Here is a 20545-nt window from a genome sequence, read left to right on the forward strand (position 1 = left end):
ATGGAGATTTGGGCTTGTGGTTGGTTCAAAGAGGTGGGGTTGTTTGGGAGAGTTGGTGTAACTGCAATCCGATGGAAACAGACTTGCAATTTGCTTAAATTTTACGTGTTGTCTTGTAACATGTCAAATGTGTGTAATTTCTGATTTTTAAAAACTCCAGTAGGATTTTTTTGTTTTCCACATCTGCTATTCTAAACGACTACTGCTCCACAGTGTGTGATCCAAACACTTTTAATAATAATAATAATAATAATCCTTGCATTTGATATAGCGCTTTTCACGTCGGGAGGACGTCCCAAAGCGCTTCACAGAATAGACTGTAAAGTGAATTGACTGTATATTTGTGGGCGAACGCGGCAGCCAATTGCGCACAGCAATGTCCCACAAACAGTCGTAGATTGAAAATGACCAATTTATTATTGTTTTGGGATTTTGGAGGGATTATTATTAGGCGTCATTATATTTTCTATGCCTTTCTATTTAAAACCTTCCTATGTTTAAAAACACAATTAAAAAGGTATTATCTTTTAAGTTGTTCTGTATTTCCAAATGGGATTGGCCAGTACTACATTGAAGTGTCCACTTGTATGCCCGATGGATGGGAGACCTCAGAGGAATTAAACTGGGTGGACAGTGCAGACCCACAAGGTTAATGAATGGCGAGGTTGATGCCGGGACCACACGACATAATGAAAGAGTGGGCAGAATATAATGGGATCCGCACAAAGTTTTTTTTAAAAAAAGCTTTCAGTCTTCTCCTTACATTGGCCTTACAAGTTAATTGGATTCGTTACAGAATTGAAGCAGGTTCTAATGGAAAGGAGGGGATGTTCCTTGGTATAACGGTGATAAACAGCTGTCTCAATAGTCTGACAGCTCAATTGTGCTCAAGCACCATGTGCATGTTAAATAAGGCTCTATTAATTGGCAGCCAGTTTGATTTGTTGTGTTGTCTGAGACTTGCTTGAGTGGTTAGCTTGCAAATGGTACATAATGTTTTTTATGGAGATAAACAGCAGTTTATTTTTCCAAAGCTTGCATAAAACCCCAGTAATTGATATATTCACCTGTGTTTTACACTATTGTTTTCAGGTTCAATACACATTCTCTCCAATTCCAACAAACTAATTTTAAATGCGGCATGTCCAAGGATAATTTTTCATAAATAATGGCTTGTGAGGAATGAAACCCCATCCCAATAATAAAACGGCAGAAATTTATAACTTTCTATTTACATCTGCTATATTAAATGACTGCTACCCCACAGTGTGTGATCACTTTTCTGTCCCTTTTTATTAACTCACCTCAGCTGAGGTAGATATTTGTATTTCCTTCAGACAAATATGTAGCCTTACACTAGTCAGTAGAGGGACCTGCTGAATCCCAATTATCTGAAATAAAACAAATCTGAAAAAGAAAGATGTTAGTTTTATCGATCTTTAGAACTAATCTAATATTGAATTCCAGTTGCAATTTACTATTTCGATGAGTCATAGCTGGGCCATTAACCTATATTTCTCTTTCAGATGCTGGTCAGCCTGCAATTGATTTCCAGCACTTTCTGATTTGTTTGCCTTTGTTGCCTGTAGGCTCTATCAGCTATACAGAATAATTGTTTTGTGCTATTATAATTCCCACAACTACCAGATGTATTTGGAAGTCTGTATCTCTTGTAAGAGCAACAAACTGAATAGTGCATCACCACAAGGTTGGGAATGCTTGATTTGAAGTTTTGTTCAGGACCCTAACCTTGGTGTCACTTACATAGGATTGCTACCAGAATACGTGATGATTTTGATGCCCAGTTACAGTATAGACAGGGTTTGATTAGGCCAGTGGATTGGAGTTGGGAGCTCTGTATTTGTACGTGTAGCATGCTGAGTATGATGCTCGTGCTGTTATTATGAGATTGTCTTCTGTCCAAGTCTCCCTCTGGAGGCAACTTGATGTAAAATAATTTTTCTAGTGTCAAATTTCTTCATTTCTATGCTTCCCAATGGATTGTTAGAACCTAGTCAACAAATCAGTTGTTCCACTTTACAATATGTCCCGTGAAGCGCTTTGGGAGGTCCTCCTGACACAAAAGCTCTATACCAAATGCAAGGATTGTTATTATAACCCTCAGTGGCAATCTCAGGAGTCCAATTTCTGAGCCAGGCAATTCTGCAGTACTCCAGGGCCCAACTGATGATAGCCCAGCCAGCCTGCATTATTGTTAGGGCTTGGAGGACCAAACAAGTCACTAGGGCAGGAAGGTTTCCCATTCAGCTCCTGTTAACTTTGCAAGCCAAAGCCCTATTGAGTAGAGGTATCCTAACAGGGCAAGTAGTGAGATAGTTTTATTACTCTCTGGAATAGTGTGTGTGGGTGGGGAGAGAGCTAGAACTGGAGCAACCAGATTGTATTTTCTGAGGTCGTTGTGAAAGCATCGTAATGCTAATTTCCATTAGAAATGTATTTGTGATTTCCACTGCTCAAATAATTTTAATGGAATCAGAAGAAAGGCTGACAGTGAAGTTTCCTGAAATTCAGCTGCATCTTCCCGGTTTCTGCAGCTGTGATTTGATTAGTAACAATCCTAAAAATGTTTCCTTCCATAGTGGTACATGCACATGGTACTTGCATGCATGTGTTGTCGATTAATTCCCTCTGGAGGCAATGCATTAACCAGAGGAGGCTGGGAATGTGGCAACATTTCCAATTCGGTGCTGCCTTTCAGGCCTCTGGAGCTGCAATGTAAAAGTAGCATTAAGTGTAGCAGAGCTTTTTTGCCCACTCACCGAAGTCCATGTGTGTAACTGAATTCTGATTTATGCATAATATTGAAGCGATAGTACAGCAGGCTTTTTTGATAACATTAAAAATAACATTAGAAGTTCTAAAGGTGCACCAATTACAAAATTAGTTTTGTTGTTTGCTTAATACCTACTTCAGTTAGAATAATAATCGTTGCATTTTATTACAATGGGTGCAAGGCAAAGCCCATGTTAGACTAACTCACTGAGATGGTCTGCAGCACTTACCCCATTTATATTTAAAAAATGCAACATTTCCATGGGTTTGACCTGAACCTTTTCATTGAATTTGTGAAAACACTAGTTGTGGTGACATTGGCCAGTTACACTAACAGCAATAATAACTGGACTAAATTAAACTAATCCAGTAGTTCTCAAGTTTATTATATCCCACTTTTTCCTGTTTCCAAGACCTGAATTGGAGCTCAGATTCAATATGGTTCTCTTATTCTTCAATAATAAATGGAATCATTGAATGAATGGAAGTGCTTTTAAGAGACAACTGCATCAAATTTATCATTATCATGAAGCTGTTTGAGCCTTATCATGCAACCTCGCACTGTTGTAGCCCTCTGATGCATGGTATTTTATGCACATACAAATAAGTTATAGTAGTAATCCTTACATAATAATAATAGTACAGTTGTGACTTCAGTTATATAATCTGTTGTGCCACAAATACTTTGTATGTAAACTTTGGCAAATCATCATGTCTTTTAACTTAGACATTATCCTATGTGAAAGGTGCAATATAAGTGTAATTTGTTCTTGTTAATATAGATCTTAAGGGTCATAGTGTAATGTGAATTATTTGAACACAATTAGTCTGCTCGTTCCAACGGATCAGTATAAATGCAAAGTTATGGACTCAAAATTCCTCTTGATCTTAATCACAATACCTTGCAAATTCTATCTTTCTCCTTATCCAAGGAAAGAATTTTAATACAAATTCTTATTCATTTAATGTTTCTCAACCATTTCAGAAATGGCTTTCAGTGATCCTAGGGATTGGAATTATAGTCTTCATAGAACAGTTGATGAACCCCATGTGTAGTCCAGTATTAATTAGCAGATTTCAGCCCACAATTCTTAAAGCAGTTAATAAGTAATAATAATCCTTGCATTGATATGGTGCCTTATCACGTCACCAATGTCTCAAAGCCCTTCACATGATGCACTGTAAAGTGGATTGACTATATTTTGCAGTTGAAATGCATCAGCCAGTTTGTGCATAGCAATGTCCCACAAACAACCATGAAGCAAATGACCAATTTTGTCTGGGGGATTGTTATCAGGGAGAAACTCTGTCCTCTTTTCGAATATTGCCATGGGATGTTTAACATCTACCTGAACAGGCAGAAGGGACCTCTGTTTCACATCTCATCTGAAGAGCTGCACCTGCGACAATGCAAACCACCCACCCCCAGCACTGCATTAGAGTGTCAGTTTAGACTATATGATTCCACGTCCCGAAGTGGGGCTTGAACCCACAACCCTCTGACTCGGAGGTTAGCGTGATTCCAATGAACCAGGCTGACACGGCATATAACTCTTTTTGTTGGGCATTTAGTTCATATATGTTTGGTGGAGAAAATATTTTTAAATCTTTTACCTTGTTTCAGATTTTCCAAAGTTGAACTTGTTTGCTAGAAACCAGAATCGGATATTGGTTCATGAGTAATAATTGGTTTTGCAATTGTTGTCTAGTTTGGGTGTTTCTGTAGGTGAGCTCTTAAATTAAGTCTGTTCCAAATGGGCTCTTGAAGAACTTGCTGAACTTTCATTTTGTGAAGCAAATGTTGGAGAATAATTTGAAGTTGAAGTCAGGTTCTGCCACTGTTAAGCACTCTGAGATACTACCCTGTGTGGAGGGGGCTATATGAATACACGTTGTATTTGAGATCTATACCTTCAAGGACCTCCACAGTCTTGCTCGCCCCAACCTCTCCAACCTCATAACCCCATATCAGCCTTACGCACCTTCTGCTCAGCAGACACCGGTCTGCTTCAGGTCCCACACACTTCCGACGTTTGCACATTCAGCATCTCTGTCTTCATATTTAGGCTTAACAATGGGCAGTCAGAAAGTACAATTTTGCTTTCCCAACAGTGCTGTTCCTGGAACCCTAATACATCATGAGCTATTGTCTGTATGCTTGTTATTTGCATTTCCAATTTTCTTTGCATATTCAGCATTATCTAAATTTGTATTCATAGGACATGATAGTGTAAGGCTTTCATTCCAGTTGACATTTGGTCTCGAAAGTTCACGATTCAGTGACTGTTTATTTGTGAATCTGAAGCTGGAGCCTGCCATTTATGAAATTGTATTTGGTGTCTTCTTTGGCTGCTTCTGACATGGACAAAGAATTGTATGGATGAGCCACCACCAAGAAGCTTCAAACCTGCATTGGATCTGGGATTTGACATGTGATTTGTCAGTAATAGATTCCTTTCTACCCCCACTCCAAATCAGCCAGCCAGTTGTATGTTAACAAAAGTACCTTTTAGATTAGGTTCTCGTTTTAATCTCTTCCCCCCTCCTTCCCCAACTCATTGTATGCGGGAAGGTTGTGGTGGATACTCAATCCAACATGGAATGTGCCAAGACAGTATTAATTCTTTGTCTGCTGTAAACTGCCCTGCTTTTAGAACAGAGTTGAGGAAACATTTCTTCACTTAGAAGGTAGTGAATTTATGGAATTCACTACCCCAGAAGGCTGTAGATGCTCAATCTTTGAACATTGTCAAGGCTGAGACTGATAGATTTTTTTAAAAAAATAGAGGGATTAGGGGATATGGGGATAGGGCAGGTAATTAGAGTTAGGTCAGAGGATCAGCCATGATCTTATCAAATGGCGGGGCAGGCTCGAGGGGCCGAATGACCTACTCCTGCTCCTAATTCTTATGTTCTTACTTGACTGTCTCCTGATCTGGATATTGTTCTTAGTTCAGTGTATGCTATTAACAAATAAATTGGCCTTTCAGCTTTCCCCAGAAAACTGAAATTGTTTGAATTAAACTGAATTTGGATCTTCCTTAGAGCTGCATTGAAGTGTCATCTTAGACTATGAATTCTGAGTACTTATGTGGGGCTTGAATCCACAATCTTCTGACTGGGAGATCAGAGTGTTACCAATAGAGCCAGGGTGAAGTGTATTTTAGGAGAAAATATTATGAAGAGGGAGAAAGAAAGAGTGGGAAAATCCAGAAACCAATAAATTAATGTAAAATAAAATGGCCTTTTTGGACAAATTTTAAATGATCTGACCTTAATATTAAAAAAAACTGGTGATCTATGTTCTGATTACTGAGACAGATGAATTTGTCTAACCCTACTCGAGCTATAATTGTGCAATATTCCAAAAGCACTGAAGTTTACCCACATCAATGCTGGCACTAGGTATTGGTACATATTGTGACGCAAGACAGGAAATTGGGTACCCTCTCCAGATAACCTCAACTTGGATACATTTTTTGCTGAATAATTTATACAAATGGTGCTGTAATCTGTAATCAACTTTAACCTGGAGAGATAATAATCCTTCCATTTGATATAGTGTCTTATCATCTTCGAGACGTCTCAAAGTGCTTCACAGAATATACTGTGAAGTGAATTGACTGTATATTTTGTGGATGAAATCCCAGAACATTTATTTTAAACACCAGAGATGATTCAAGGATAGCAAAGTAGTATGGCAATACACTTAAATGTTGCCTGGAAATGAGTTTTATCATCCATGTCTTCTATCAATTAATGACAGAACAGACCCAAAGAGGTATTACAGAAAACCACTTTCTACATAGAAACTTAGATGAAAATCTGACTTGAGCTGAAAATGGAAGAAAAGTCTATCCATACCAAGGACCAAAAGAGGAAGTCACCAAACTATTTTGTGGGAATTCCTGTGACAAATGACCAGGTAACAGCGCACTATAGTATTTGTCCACCTAATTTTGAAAGCTAATTCTGGTGTGTGTTTGTACCATCTGAGTTCAGTATGCAATAACTACAACTGTCTACTTTGCTGTTTTATTCCATTTTATTTTCAAGAAATGCTTCACAAGTACTTTGTTAGAGTAAGCAGGAGAGCACACTGCCATAAGCCTTTGCCTCTTTGTAATCCTGAGTTCTATTGATTTTTAAAGGTTTAGGGTAAAGTGCTAGATTGAAAGTAATGGCGAGGGTGTTGCAGAGTTCACTGAGTGAAATATCTTGCCTAGCAATTTGTAATTGCAAAGCATGAAGTTCCAGATTGAATACTTGGCAGAGTGTTCATTTATAATTTCGTATGCAGTTATTGCATAGTGAACTCAGATGGTAAAAATATACACCAGATTTAACTTTTAACATTATGCATAACATAATGCATAATTAATAAGTGATTATAGCTCTGCGTGATGTGCAATCCTTGATTTGCTCATGCTGTAACTAAATATGTGAAATGTTTGCAAGGATGTGTTCACAATTTAATCTCTGAATAGTGTGCATGTTCAAACGCATGTTTAATAGTGAATTTTCAAAGCATCTCTAATTTCAGCACAGTAATTAAAGCCAATGTCTTGTAGAATCTGTCAAATTCATCAACGTTTAACACCATTCTTGTTTCCCATTGTAGATCTTGGACAAAATTGAGGATATTCAGGAGTTCATGGTAACTAAAGAACCCAAGTTGCTTCCTGCTGTGATTCCTGTAGGGAAAATGCATCTCACTATTGTTGCTGCCCACCTGAGAACTCCAGCTGAAGTAGAGAAGTAAGGATGGGCTTGTCTGGTAGTTTTAAGTAGATTTTTTAAAAAAAAATCTTTCTGACTAAGAGTATGGGAATTTCAACCTACCTGGTGATTTTATATACATTTTGATTTACTTAATAGTGACAAAAGTAAATGATGATTTGAGAATCCGCACAGATTAAATGTCTTTAGTGGAGTTCCTGCAGATTGACTGGAATTCTAAGGGGATTTCTTAGACATTCTGTATTTCAAACTTTCATATTCCAGAAAATGTTTTACGATCATTCTCTGAATATTACTTTAATTTGTTAGTTTAGATTAACTATTTTGTTTGTTGAACCTTCAAATTTGGCTATTTTTGAGATTGGAACCCATGAAATTCAGGACCCCAATGTCCGTGTTTATATAAAAAAAGTTTACTTACGGTTTCAATTTGTTTTTTAAACTCGCTAACATTGGCCAGTGTAAACTTGCACTACTGTACAGCAGCTAATATTGAGACTATAGAAGGATTGAGTCACATAGCTTGGGTTTGGTAAGTTGCATGAAATAGCTGAGAGGAGAGAGCAGGTTTCATTTTACCACTAGTACCAGTATTGGGGGAAAAGGGGTCTATTCCAAAAAGATGGGCTCCACTTAAATCTGGCTCGGACAAATGACCTAGCAAACCGAACACATAGGGAGGTAAATAAAGCTTTAAACCAGTAAAAAGGGGGCGGCGGGAATACAATTAGAAATAATCGCAAGCCAGCAATATTAAGAAAACTAAAGGTGGCAGAACAGAATAGCGAGAGAGATAAACAGAATAGGTCAAAGAGGGATAAGAAGCTCAGTAAAGAAGATAGGGCAGCAGAGAGTAGGGGAAATGGTAAGAAATCAAAATCGCTATTTCTGAATGCATGAAGCATTCAGAATAAGATAGATGAATTAAAAGTACAGATAGATACATACAGGTATGATCTAGTAGCCATTACTGAGGCATGGTTACAGGGAGATCTAGGGTGGGAGTTAAATATTCCGGGGTTTTCAGCTTATAGGAAAGATAGACAATGTGGAAAATGAGGTGGGGCGGGGGGGGATAGCCTTGTTAATAAAGGATGGAATAAAAACAGTAGAGAGGAAGGATTTCAAATCAGATAACCAGGATGTAGAGATGGTATTGGTAAAATTACAAAATAAGAAGGGGCAGAAAACATTAGTGGGAGTAGTTTGTAGACCCCCAAACAGTGATCACAGCATAGCGCCGGATATTAATCAAGAAATTAGAGGAGCATGTAGCAAAGTTAATACAGTAATAGTGGATGATTTCAATCTTCACATAGATTGGGAAAACCAAATCAGCAAAAGTAGGATAGAGGAGTTTATACAATGTATGAGAGATAGCTTTCTGAAGCAGTATGCTGAGGAACCAACTTAGGGGACAGGCCATCCTAGACCTTGTTTTGTGTAACGAAACAGGGCTAGTCGGTAATATAGATATTAAGGCTCCTCTAGGGCAGAGTGATCATAACATGATAGAATTTAGCATTAAGTTAGAGAGCGATGTAGTCAAATCTGAAGCAAGGATCTTAAATTTAAATAAAGCTAACTCTGCAGGTATGAGGGAAGAATTAGCTAAAATGGACTGGGGAATTAGATTAATGGATATGACAATAGAGCAACAATGGCAAACGTTTAAAGATGTTGTGCATAATTCTCAGCAGTCACATATTCCCTTGAGGAATAAGAGTACCACAGGGAAAGCAGTTCATTCGTGGCTAACTAGAGTAGTTAGAGAAAGTATAAAACTAAAAGAAAAGGCCTATAAAACTGCCAAAAAGAGTAGCAAACCTGAGTACTGGGAGTGTTTTAGGGACCAACAAAGAAAAACCAAAAAGCTCATTAAGAGTGAGAAAATGGATTATGAGGGCAAGCTAGCTAGGAACATCAAGAGTTTTTATAAATACATTAAGAGGAATAGGCTAGCAAAAGTAAATGTGGGTTCATTACAGGCAGAGACAGAAGGAATTATAATGGGGGATAAGGATATGGCAGAGTCCCTAAATAAATACTTTGCTTCTGTCTTCATGTTAGAAGACACAAGAAGTTTACCAGAAATAGAAATGAACCAAGGTGCTAATGATAGGGAGCAACTTAGGGAAATTTACATTAGCAAAGAATTGGCGCTAGGGAAATTGTTGGCATTAATAAGTGATAAGTCCCCTGGACCTGATGGTTTGCATCCTCGGGTTTTATAAACGAGGTAGCTCATGAGATAGTGGAGGCCTTGTGTCTGATCTTCCAAAGTTCTTTGGATTCTGGAACGATTCCCATTGATTGGATGATCGCACACATCGCACCACTATTTAAGAAGGGTGAGAGAAAAAAGATGAGGAACTATAGACCAGTTAGTCTGACATCGGTGGGAGGGAAAATTCTAGAATCCTTAAGGATGTCATAGTGGGATACTTAGAGGATCACAATATGATTAGACAGAGTCAACGTGGCTTTACAAAAGGGAAGTCATGCTTAACAAATCTTTTAGATTTTTTTGAGGACATATGAAGTAGATTAGATAGGGGGTAATCAGTGGATGTAGTGTATTTCGATTTCAAAAAGGTATTCGATAAGATGCCACATAAAAGGTTGATTCACAAGATTAGGGCCCATGGAATCAAGGGGAATATATTAGCATGGACTGAAGAATGGCTAACGGGAAGAAAATAAAGAGTAGGGATAAACGGGTCCTTCTCAGATTGGCGGGATGTGACTAGTGGAGTGCCTAATCTAATCAGTGCTTGGGCCTCAACTATTTACAATCTACATTAACGATCTAGATGAGGACATCAAACTTAATATATCCAAATTCGCGGATGACACTAAACTAGGAGGGAGAATAAACACCGAGAATGACATTAAATAAATGCAACGAGATATAGATTGACTAGGTGAGTGGGCAAATAGGTGGCAGATGAAATATAAAGTAGGGAAGTGTGAGGTCATCCACCTAGGTGTCAAAAACAGTAGAGCAGATTATTTTTTAGAAGGGGAGAGACTAGATAATGTTTGCGTTCAGAGGGACTTGGGTGTCCTTGTATACCAGTCACGAAAAGTTAGTTTGCAGGTACAGCAAGCAATTAGGAAGGCTAATGGTATATTGGCATCTATTACAAAAGGGTTAGAATATAAGAGTAGGGAATTCTTGCCTCAACTGTAGAGAGCCCTGGTGAGACCGCACCTAGAGTATTGTGTGCAGTTTTGATCTCCTTATTTAAGAAAGGATGTACTCGCCTTGGAGGGAGTACAACGTAGATTCAGTAGGTTGGTATCAGGGATGAGGGGGATGAGTTATGAGGATAGGTTGAGCAATTTAAGCCTATATTCTCTAGAATATAGAAGAATGGGAGGTGATCTTATAGAAACCTATAAGATTATTAAGGGGCACAACAGAATAGATAGTGGGAGACTTTTTCCCCTGGTTGGAGAAACTATAACCAGGTGTCACAGTCTTAAAATTAGGGGTAAGCCCTTTCGCACTGAGTTGAGCAAAAACTTCTTCACTCAGAGGGTAGTGAATTTGTGGAATTCTCTACCCCAAAGGTCTGTAGATGCTCAGTCCTTGAACATATTCAAGACTGAGATTGATAGATTTCTTGTGGATAAAGAGATTAAGGGATATGGGGATAAGGCAGATAGGTGGAGTTAGAATAGATCAACCATGACATTATTGAATGGCAGGGCAGGTTCGAGGGGCCAAATGGTCTACTCCTGTTCCTAATTCTTATGTTGTGATCACCCATTTCAACCTGTCTGCTCCCTCTGCTTGGCAATGTCCCCTGCCTAGCCTGCACCACCATCGATGGTTAGGCCTTCAGCCTTTATGCTCCCACCCTTTGGAACTCCATCCCATATTCCCTTCACCTCACTCCTTCTCTTGCCTCCTTCAAGATGCATCTCAAAACCCTCCTCTTCGATCGCGCCTTCAGCCACCCTCCATGCGCTCCACCCTCCCTGATCCCTAGCTCAGGTCCAAATCCCTAATTGTCCAGCATCTTGGGACCTCCTCCCTACATGAAAGACGCTATACAAATGTAATTTTGTATGACATTTGTTGATAGAGTCCTCTAAAATGAATGTAAACTATGAATAAATATTTTTTTTCAAACTGTATGTTGAGTGTGCATACTTGGGCAACTTCGAAATGTGAGAAACAAGAACAAATGTGTAAGTAAGCTATTTTGCTGCATTTTAGTGATGGCTTCCAGTTGCTGTGGTCTTAGTTCTTTGATCTATTTACAATTTGTTCTTTTTCCCAGAGCTGCTTCAGTCCTGCAACAGTGTAAAATCAAAGTGGATGCTATCCTGGAGGACCACCCCCTAAATCTGTTGTTTCAAGAAATTGAACAATTTAACAGTTGGGTGGTGTTTGCAAAAAAACTCTGAATATGGAGCTGTTAATGTGGAGTCCACTTTGAGAGTTGTGGCTGGTCAGTACAAGTTATTTAAGTTGCTTTACAGTGAACCTGGATTCGGTATCAACATAACTTCTCAATCATGAACTGGTTTTACTCTATGTAAATCTCTAGATATCATCAACAACAACAAGATTACATTTGTAAAGCGCCTTTCATGTCGGGAGGACATCCCAAGGTGCTGGACATTGTACATCATTTCAGACCCGAGCTGGGGTCAGTGGGGGGAGAAAGGAGGGGAAGGGGGGTGACCAATGGCATGGTCGAAGAGAACGGTTTTGAGGCGGGACTTGAAGGAGGCTAAGGAGAGGATGAGTTGGAGTGAATTGGGGGATGGAATTCCAGAGGTTGGGGGCAGAGTGGCTGAAGGCTCTCCCGCCAATGGTGGGGTGGGTGGGTCGGGGGACATGGAGCAGGCCAGAGCCGGCTGAGTGGAGGGAGTGGGCGAGTTGGTAGGGGTTTAGGAGGTTGCAGAGGTAGGGTGGGGCGAGGTCATGGGTGGCTTTGTAGATGAGGACCAGGATCTTGAACTGGGTCCTCTGAAGGATAGGGAGCCAATGGAGTCGGGCGAGAATGGGGGAGATGGGATCACGGAGGTTGGTGCAGGGCTGCAGCATTCTGGATTATCTGCAGCCTGTGGAGGGAGGAGTTGGGAAGGCCGACAAGCAGGCCGTTTGCATAGTCGAGCCTGGAGGTGATGAAGGCATGAACAAGAGTTTCAGCGGCCTGAGGGGTGAGGTAGTGGCGGAGTCGGGTGATGTTACGGAGATGAGGGAAGGCAGAGTGGGTCATAGCTTGGAGGTGGGGAAGAAAAGACAGTTGAGGGTCGAACAAGACACCTAGGTTCCTGACTGGCTGGTGAGTTGAAATGTGCAACCATGGAGGTTGATGCTGCCAGAGTCTGAGGTGCTGAGGCGCTGGCGCGAGCCAATCAGAAGGGCCTCAGTCTTGTTCACATTCAACTGTAGGAAATTTGCCCTCAACCAGGACTTGATGTGATGTCCGACAGGCAGTCTGTCAGGACAGCAGTGGTCCTGGAGTTGAGGATGGAGGCAAAAAGATAGAGTTGGGTGTCATCCGCATCCATGTGGAAGTTGACCCCATGTCTGTGGATGATGTCACCGAGGGGGAGCATGTAGATATTAAAGAAGAGAGGGCCAAGAACAGAGCCCTGGGGATGCCAGACATGAATCCTATAGGCATTTCTGTCAGCTTTGTATTGGATTTAAATTGCTTATTACTACATTGCTAAACCCATAAGTGTGATCATATTGTTCTCTTTGCTTCTTGTTTTAATTCTAGATTGATCATCTTTCTTCACCCTTTCCCTCACTTGCTGCACATTGCATGACAAAAGAAGTGCTGGTGCTCAGTTACCTGATCTTGGCTGGCAGACATTCACCATCTCTATTACTCAAAGGACCTAATGGGAAGGATGATCCTAGGTGGGCAAGCAGTGGGCAGCCTGCCAGCCAGTGCTCTCAATGGCAACTGATGTAGTTTTATCTGGATGAACTGCACCCACTTGACTCTTGCCAATCTGCACCTAATACTGTCTGGAATTAGGTGTGCAGGGTGGATTCCTCTCTGGAGAGACTGCACTTGTCATTCCAGATGCAGGTACATTTCCATACGTGGATCACAGTCTGGTTTGGAGTCTATTAAGGATAGTGATAGGTTTCAGCATGTCTCAAACACCTGGCCGTCCCAAAATAAATCCCATTCTATTAATGTTAAAATGACTCATGGCTGATGCTGTTCATTTGGGGCCCATTTATGAGCCTCATCACTTAGCAGCATAGAGTAGGCAGATAGTTTTATATTTCTTGCTTTTAATCATACTGATCAGTAGCTCTTCAAAACTACTTATATTGGTTGGGAGCTGCGCACCTGACCTGAGCAATTTCAACTGAACATTAAAGCTTAATTATTTCAGTTTTGCCATTCTTGTTGCAATTTACCACCTATTAAAAATCTTTCTGGCTTCCAATTTGCTGCACTCTGGTTTTTTTTATTACCCATTTTATTTTGAGGGTCTTTACTCACTAAATTTACTTCAAACTGCATCAATTTTTGCTGACCTTTTAAGTTAATCTGAACACAAAATTCTAACATTAGCTGGGAGCAATGTGTTTGGTTATTCCTGGGTGAGCAGTGATGTGCACTCAATTTATTTGCTGATGTGACAGCTTGCATTAATGTAGATATAACCAAATGTCATCAATAAAGATAGTGGAAAGTTAGTGCTCCTATAGAAGTTGTGCGCTTGATGTTTGTACTCAACATGACTATTCCCCAACACTCAAAATATAAAACCTTCATAGACTACTTCTCTATTTGTTGCCAGTCAGTAGGGTATAACTGCTGTAATTTTGAAAACCTTTCTTTTTTTCTGATGAGCCATTTCATAGATGAGTGTTTTTTGCATTAAACTGTAAATGTCTGTTTGGAAGCCTGGTTTATAATCCACTATAAATCGATCACACTAAATGAATGCAATTGAAATTTCTGTAAGTGATTCACTTATTAAGTTTGTATCCATTCAAATATCTCCATGGCATTGCCCCATCCTACTTCGTTGATCACCCTACAACCCTGCTGACTTATTCCCTCAGTTCAGCATATCCCTTGTATCCCTTGAATGATCTGCTTCACTATTGTTGGGTGAGCTTTCAATTGTTCTGTCCCTGTTCTCTGGAACTCCATCCTTGAGTCTCTTTGCCTCCACCTTTTAATGTCTATCTTTAAGACTGTCTTTTCAATCACGCTTTTGGATTTTTTTGTAAACTGATTTCCCCACCCAGTGCCAGTGCCTTGTCATCCTGACATGAAAGTGTAGCTGAACCATTTTGCATACCTTCGTTTGACAGAATCTTTTAAGATCTGTTTTAAGGACTAGGGAGTGGATATTGCTGACAGCAAAGAGTTCATGCCACATCAAAACTGAGTAAAGCTTTTTAACGCATCTGTGCTTCGATGCAAGGTAATGAATATTAATGTTTTCTGCAATAACAGTCCCTAAATCATTGCAGGTGTGAAATTGGGTCTTGATCATTTAGTGTCTTTCTATTTCCAAATTTGAATTTTCTCCCATGCAACCCCCCCCCCTCAACCCCCACCTCCCCAAACAGTGCTGTTCATCTTCTACAGGTGAAGTAGATGATCATTGGAACTTAATGACTTCTTATGTGCGCTGGCTACTGACAAAAAATTAAGTTTCTGCTTGGTGATTCATTTCATTGCTTTTTGTGGGATGTTGTATGCAAATGAGCTGCCGCTTTTGCCTGGAAAAGCACAGTGAGTGCACTTTACTGAAAACCTTTGAAGCGTTTAGGGGAAATTCAGCAACTTTGATGAGATGCTATATCAAATACAAGGATTAATTTTATTAAAATTAGTTCTGTTCATGTGAACACATGTGCCTGCACCAACAATTGGGTACATTATGAACACGCTATGGCTATCATTGGTGTCTGTAAGATATGTACATTTTTTATTACAATATGTCTCCTTCCTGCTGCAGCAGGTTTTTGTTAAATTTCTTTGCTCTTGCTTCCCCATCTCAATTTGTACTTTGTTTAACCTCTCAGGTGCCACAGGGTAAAGCACAGAGCTTGTATGTGTTCTTAGAATTCTTTGTCCATATCCATCTTATGACCAGAAATCCTGCAACATGGTGGAGGTGGAACGTAATGATGGCAATGATTCTGGGTCGTGCTGTTGATGTGGAATGTAATATGGGCTTGTGACAAAGATGGCTGTGTAAAGAAATCCCATCCATACCAATCCACTGAAGGGAAAGCAATCAGCCCAGGGTGTAAGACATGTCTCAGCAATTAGTTCAGATAAGATGTAGCCTCTTATCCATCCCCAGTTGGGGAATGTGTCAGGAAAGTGTGGAGCATAAATGTAACTCACCACATTGAGATGTATTCTGATGGCTGTGCTTCCATTCCCTCAGAGAAAAGTGCTTGGTGGTTTTCTCTGTTTGAGATGATCCATCAACTTGTAAAACTGACTCATAGGAAGTGGTGGAGTCTGTTTGTCAAAGCCAAGATTTAAAGTTTTGATCCTCACTGCTTGTAACTTTCTCAAACTAATGTCCTGTTGTACTAAGGCTTGGTACCATAATCTGAGCTCATGTATTTGAAGGAAGCTTATTGACTCTTACTGGTGTAACAATAGAAGAAATTGACCCACCTGTTCTCTTAGCCACAAATGGTAGAATCCTGTTGTGGTCTCAGGGAATTAGAGTACAAAATGGAGAGATTTATTTGTGCATGAGGTTTGTTAAGGAGCAGAGAGTAGATTAAAGTAGGAGACGTGTGGTTACAAGTTAACCAAGTGGTGATATTGACAGGGCACTAGTGAGAACTGATGTTGGGCTAACTTTAGTAGTTCCAAATCAAACTCTGAAACCCATTGTGATCCTCCTCATGCCAAAACATTGCTTAGGTTTGCAAAGATCCTCTCAATATGATTTAGCAATGGCTTTCTGACCTGCTTTGTTTTGAACATGGCTATGATGATCCAGGAGGCAAAGTGGATTTTTTGAGAGGGAAGATACTTTGTAGTGAAATAGAAATGAGTTCTTTGACTTCCACTTTCAATAGTTAATTTGATACTGGAATATCACCATCTGGTGGCTAACCTGTAAATCACAAAGCAACCATTTGAAAGAGCATTGCAATTAACAAATGCTCATTTGTGATGCAACCATTTGATTTCAATGTGCTTTTCTCCAATGAAACCTGCTTCTGGAATATTCCCGGTGCCATATTTTCTTGAGCTGACACAGAATTAGGAATCTTTTGCTACGACTGGTCATAATTTTAAAGTTGTAAAATGAGGCACCTCTACCACACAATCCAAAGGTGCCAGGACGCAATGTTAAACTGCAACTGACAGCATGTTTCTCTTTGAAGTATCTTATGTGTTTGAATTTAATATCACTCCTTTCATGTCAGGAGACCATCTCAAAGCAGTCCACATACTGTGAAATGTAGCAACTGTTTTTTTAAACTTACACAAAGCAATGACCCACAAGCAGCCATGAAATTAATGAACAATTTTATTTGGGAGATTATTGGCCATGACACCAGAAGAAATTCCCTTTGTTTATAGTCATGCATTTTTCTCTGTATTGTCAGTGAGTGGGGGAGGTTAGAATTTCATTTAGGAAGTGAGAGAGGAACTGAAAATCCAGATCAGGAAATGATTGACTAGAAATGTTAATGTTTCATGTTTCACATGAATTACTTTATTAAGATGGAATCTAGTTGTGATGGTACAGGCATTTGCACCAGTGATTCTTTAATGAGCGAGATCATAATGGTAATAACATGTAGAGGTGCTGAAAGGGTCTGTCCTGTTCCCTGTTTCTTTAGGGATTCCTTTGAATGGCACAAAGTGGTGTCAGGGAATCTCTGAAGTGCTGTTTGTAATTGCAGGCCTTTTCGGTGTACAGTGGCTCCTGCTGTGACCTAATAACTGGGACCTGTCAGAGTAGCTTGCATACCTAAAAAATTGCTATTAATAAAGTTGCACACCTTGTTTGGAGAGAGACTTATCCTTCCTTTGAATATCTGCATGTTTAGATTTGTGCTCATGACAGGTAGATGAAGCTAAATGGCTGTTACTTATGCAAGAATTATTCTGCTCCCTTTTCTGCAATGGGGTGGAGGGAAGGGGGCAAATTTGATGATGAGTGTCGCTATCCTGCTCCATAAATGAAGAATGGTTAGTTGAAAACTTGCATCTTTTTGCTGCAAAAAAGTAAGTGTTGCTGTCTGCCAGTTTTTAGTTAGTTGTAACCAGTTTTTTTAAGTAAGTGCTGTTGCAAAATCATAACTTGTCATTGATCTGCATAACCAAACTGCAAACGTATTTATATTGTGCACTTCATATAGGGATAACGTCTCTGAGTGCTTACCTACAAATCACATTGGATAAAGTGTTGGAGAAATTGAAGAGATGCAGATAATAACTATAAGAATGTCTCACTGGTATCAAACCTAGCCTTTTCTGGTTTCCATAAGAATAACATTTATTTGGTTCTGCTTTGTTTCACTGCACTAATATAAAACTACATAATCGCAAATTGCACAAAACTACAAAGATTGTGTGGAGGATTTGTTAATTTGTTGATGCTTTAGGGTTTATGGAAGATCACCACGGATCTTTATAAGGAATATGAAAGTGCAATCTTTGGCACAGAGACTATAGCACGGATTGATCTCTGTTCAATGCACAAGAAAAAGCAACCCTCTTGTTATTACTACTGTGAGAGTTCAATAAACGTAGGGATGATTTGTGAAGTCATGACTGGGCAAATAGACCCTGGAGTCTTCCCTTCACAACAAATGACTGCAACCTCAAGGAACATGATGGCAAATGTACAGTTGAATGAATTTGCTGCTTATGCAACTGATAATCCAATCCTTCCAACAGTAAGCAGCAATGACATTTCAAATTACCATGCGGTGGAAGTAGATGAGCTGGATAAAGAGCAAGAGATTACATGCCAGAAAAATGGGGTGCATTTGGACAATAACTATTTGTGCCCTGTAAGTTACGAACCTCAGTTGATGGACGCTGACCTGAAAATGGTGTAGGATGAAGAGGTGACGAGAACTGATCAGGTGAACACTGGCGAAACGGTAAATGAGACCACTAGGAAGGTCCAAACGGCACAGATGTCATCTCTGAGTGAGCTGGCAAAAGCAGAAAGAAACTTGCCAGATGCCCCATTTTCTTTTGATGCTGGAATAAGTTTGATGCTTTTGACAGATGACTTGAAAGACCATGTGTAAATGTTAGGTTTTAAATCTTCACCACGGTTCTATCATGGATTGCAGAACCTTGACTGACTTTCAATTGGAAACCATTGATTCAAAGTCTGTTCTATCTAAAGAAGTGGGCACTTTCTCAGTAGCAAGTGACAAATTCCTATGTAAACATTGCTTGAAAACTGAGCATGATATTCAAAACGCCAATATTGAGATGAGCAGAACTGAAGGGAAAGATGAAAGGATCTGTTTCGTAAAGCATCTGTCTGAGAATTCATCTGCAGCAACTGGCTTGACATGTGACCACTCTATGGTTGTTATAAAAGAAATGGAATTCAAAAAAGAGAACTTGTCAAATATTCATTTGAATGCTGCAATTGGAAGCCTGACTCTGGCGACTGATGTATTAAACCTCGACAGTCGTGAAAGTAAAGATGGATAAATGGCAGCTTTCTGAAGGTGCAATAGAAAATTCCAGGACACCCAATATTGTGGAAATCCTGATGCTGGAGGAGATGTGCAAAGACTCTATAAATTGCGTCTGACTTTCTTGCTAAAAATACTGAAAGTTCTGGTCTGACTCTTTTGTGTGGTGAGAAAACCAATGATATTGAGGAAGTATCTTGCATGTTGAAGAGTAATTTAAGTAGAATGCATCGAAACCTCTCCTGTCTGCCTGCAGATGGCACCAAGAGAAAAGAATCTACTTTACACAGGAAGCAGAAGGTTCTCAGACTAGCAGTGCTTTTTCAAATCAAAAAGGTAAACGTGTGTTTAAAAGAAAGTGTACAGCAATGGTTGTAAAACCTTCTCTACAAGATGCATTGTGTAATACACTTTTTTTTATACTAGGTTTGCAGTTAATCTTGTTCCTCTTACTGCAGTGTGGCCTTTTTTTAATCGTGCTTCTTCATAGTATTGTTTTGGTTGTGACAGTTGTAGAGTGGACCCATGTGTGCACATAGTGGGCCCACTGCCTATCATGGCCTCATCTTAGCAAGGATTAGAATTTTATAGATAATAATCCTTGCATTTGATATAGCACTTTATCAAGTCTTCTAGACGTCTCAAAGCGCTTTACAGAATATACTGAAAAGTGAATTGACTGTATTTTATGGGTGAAACGCAACAGCCAACTGCACACAGCAGCATTTCTCAAAGAGTCGTGGTTTGAAGTGACTCATTTATTATTTTTAAGGAATTATTACCCATGGAAAAGCATTGGTAAAATTCCTTCAAAATAATAATAAATTGGCTAACAACTGGGTTCCTACTTACTGTTAGGTTACCAGGTATTGAACTCAGGTCTTTCACTTGTGAGGCGAGTGCTCTAACCACTGAGCTACAGGATTTCACTAGATCCCAGCCACCACTTTCTAACAAAGTACCACTATATTCTTGAACAAGTTTTTTTTAATTCAGGATTTGGCCTCAAACTTTTCCAGCTTTTAATGCATTAGTAGTTGTATGATCTGCTCTTAACCAGCTTTGTGGTTAAGAGCAGATCATTCTGCTCTTAACCACAAAGCTGTTCCCATTCCCTTAAAAACTGCCACCTTCTCTTTGACAGTGCCTTCAGCTCCCCTCTCGACTCTCTACATCCTCCTCGCTCCCTCCCTTCCCTCCCCTCACCATTTCCCCTCTGCTCGGGTCCTGACCCAAATGGGACTTCCTCTCGACGTGAAAGGCGCTCTATAAATGGAATCTTCTTGTTGTTGTTGTGAAAATGTCAAATGCATGCCATATGTAAATAACCTTCCAAGTTACTGTCACTAC

This window comes from Callorhinchus milii, unplaced genomic scaffold, assembly GCF_018977255.1.
Source record: "Callorhinchus milii isolate IMCB2004 unplaced genomic scaffold, IMCB_Cmil_1.0 Scaffold2, whole genome shotgun sequence".
NCBI lineage: Eukaryota > Metazoa > Chordata > Chondrichthyes > Chimaeriformes > Callorhinchidae > Callorhinchus > Callorhinchus milii.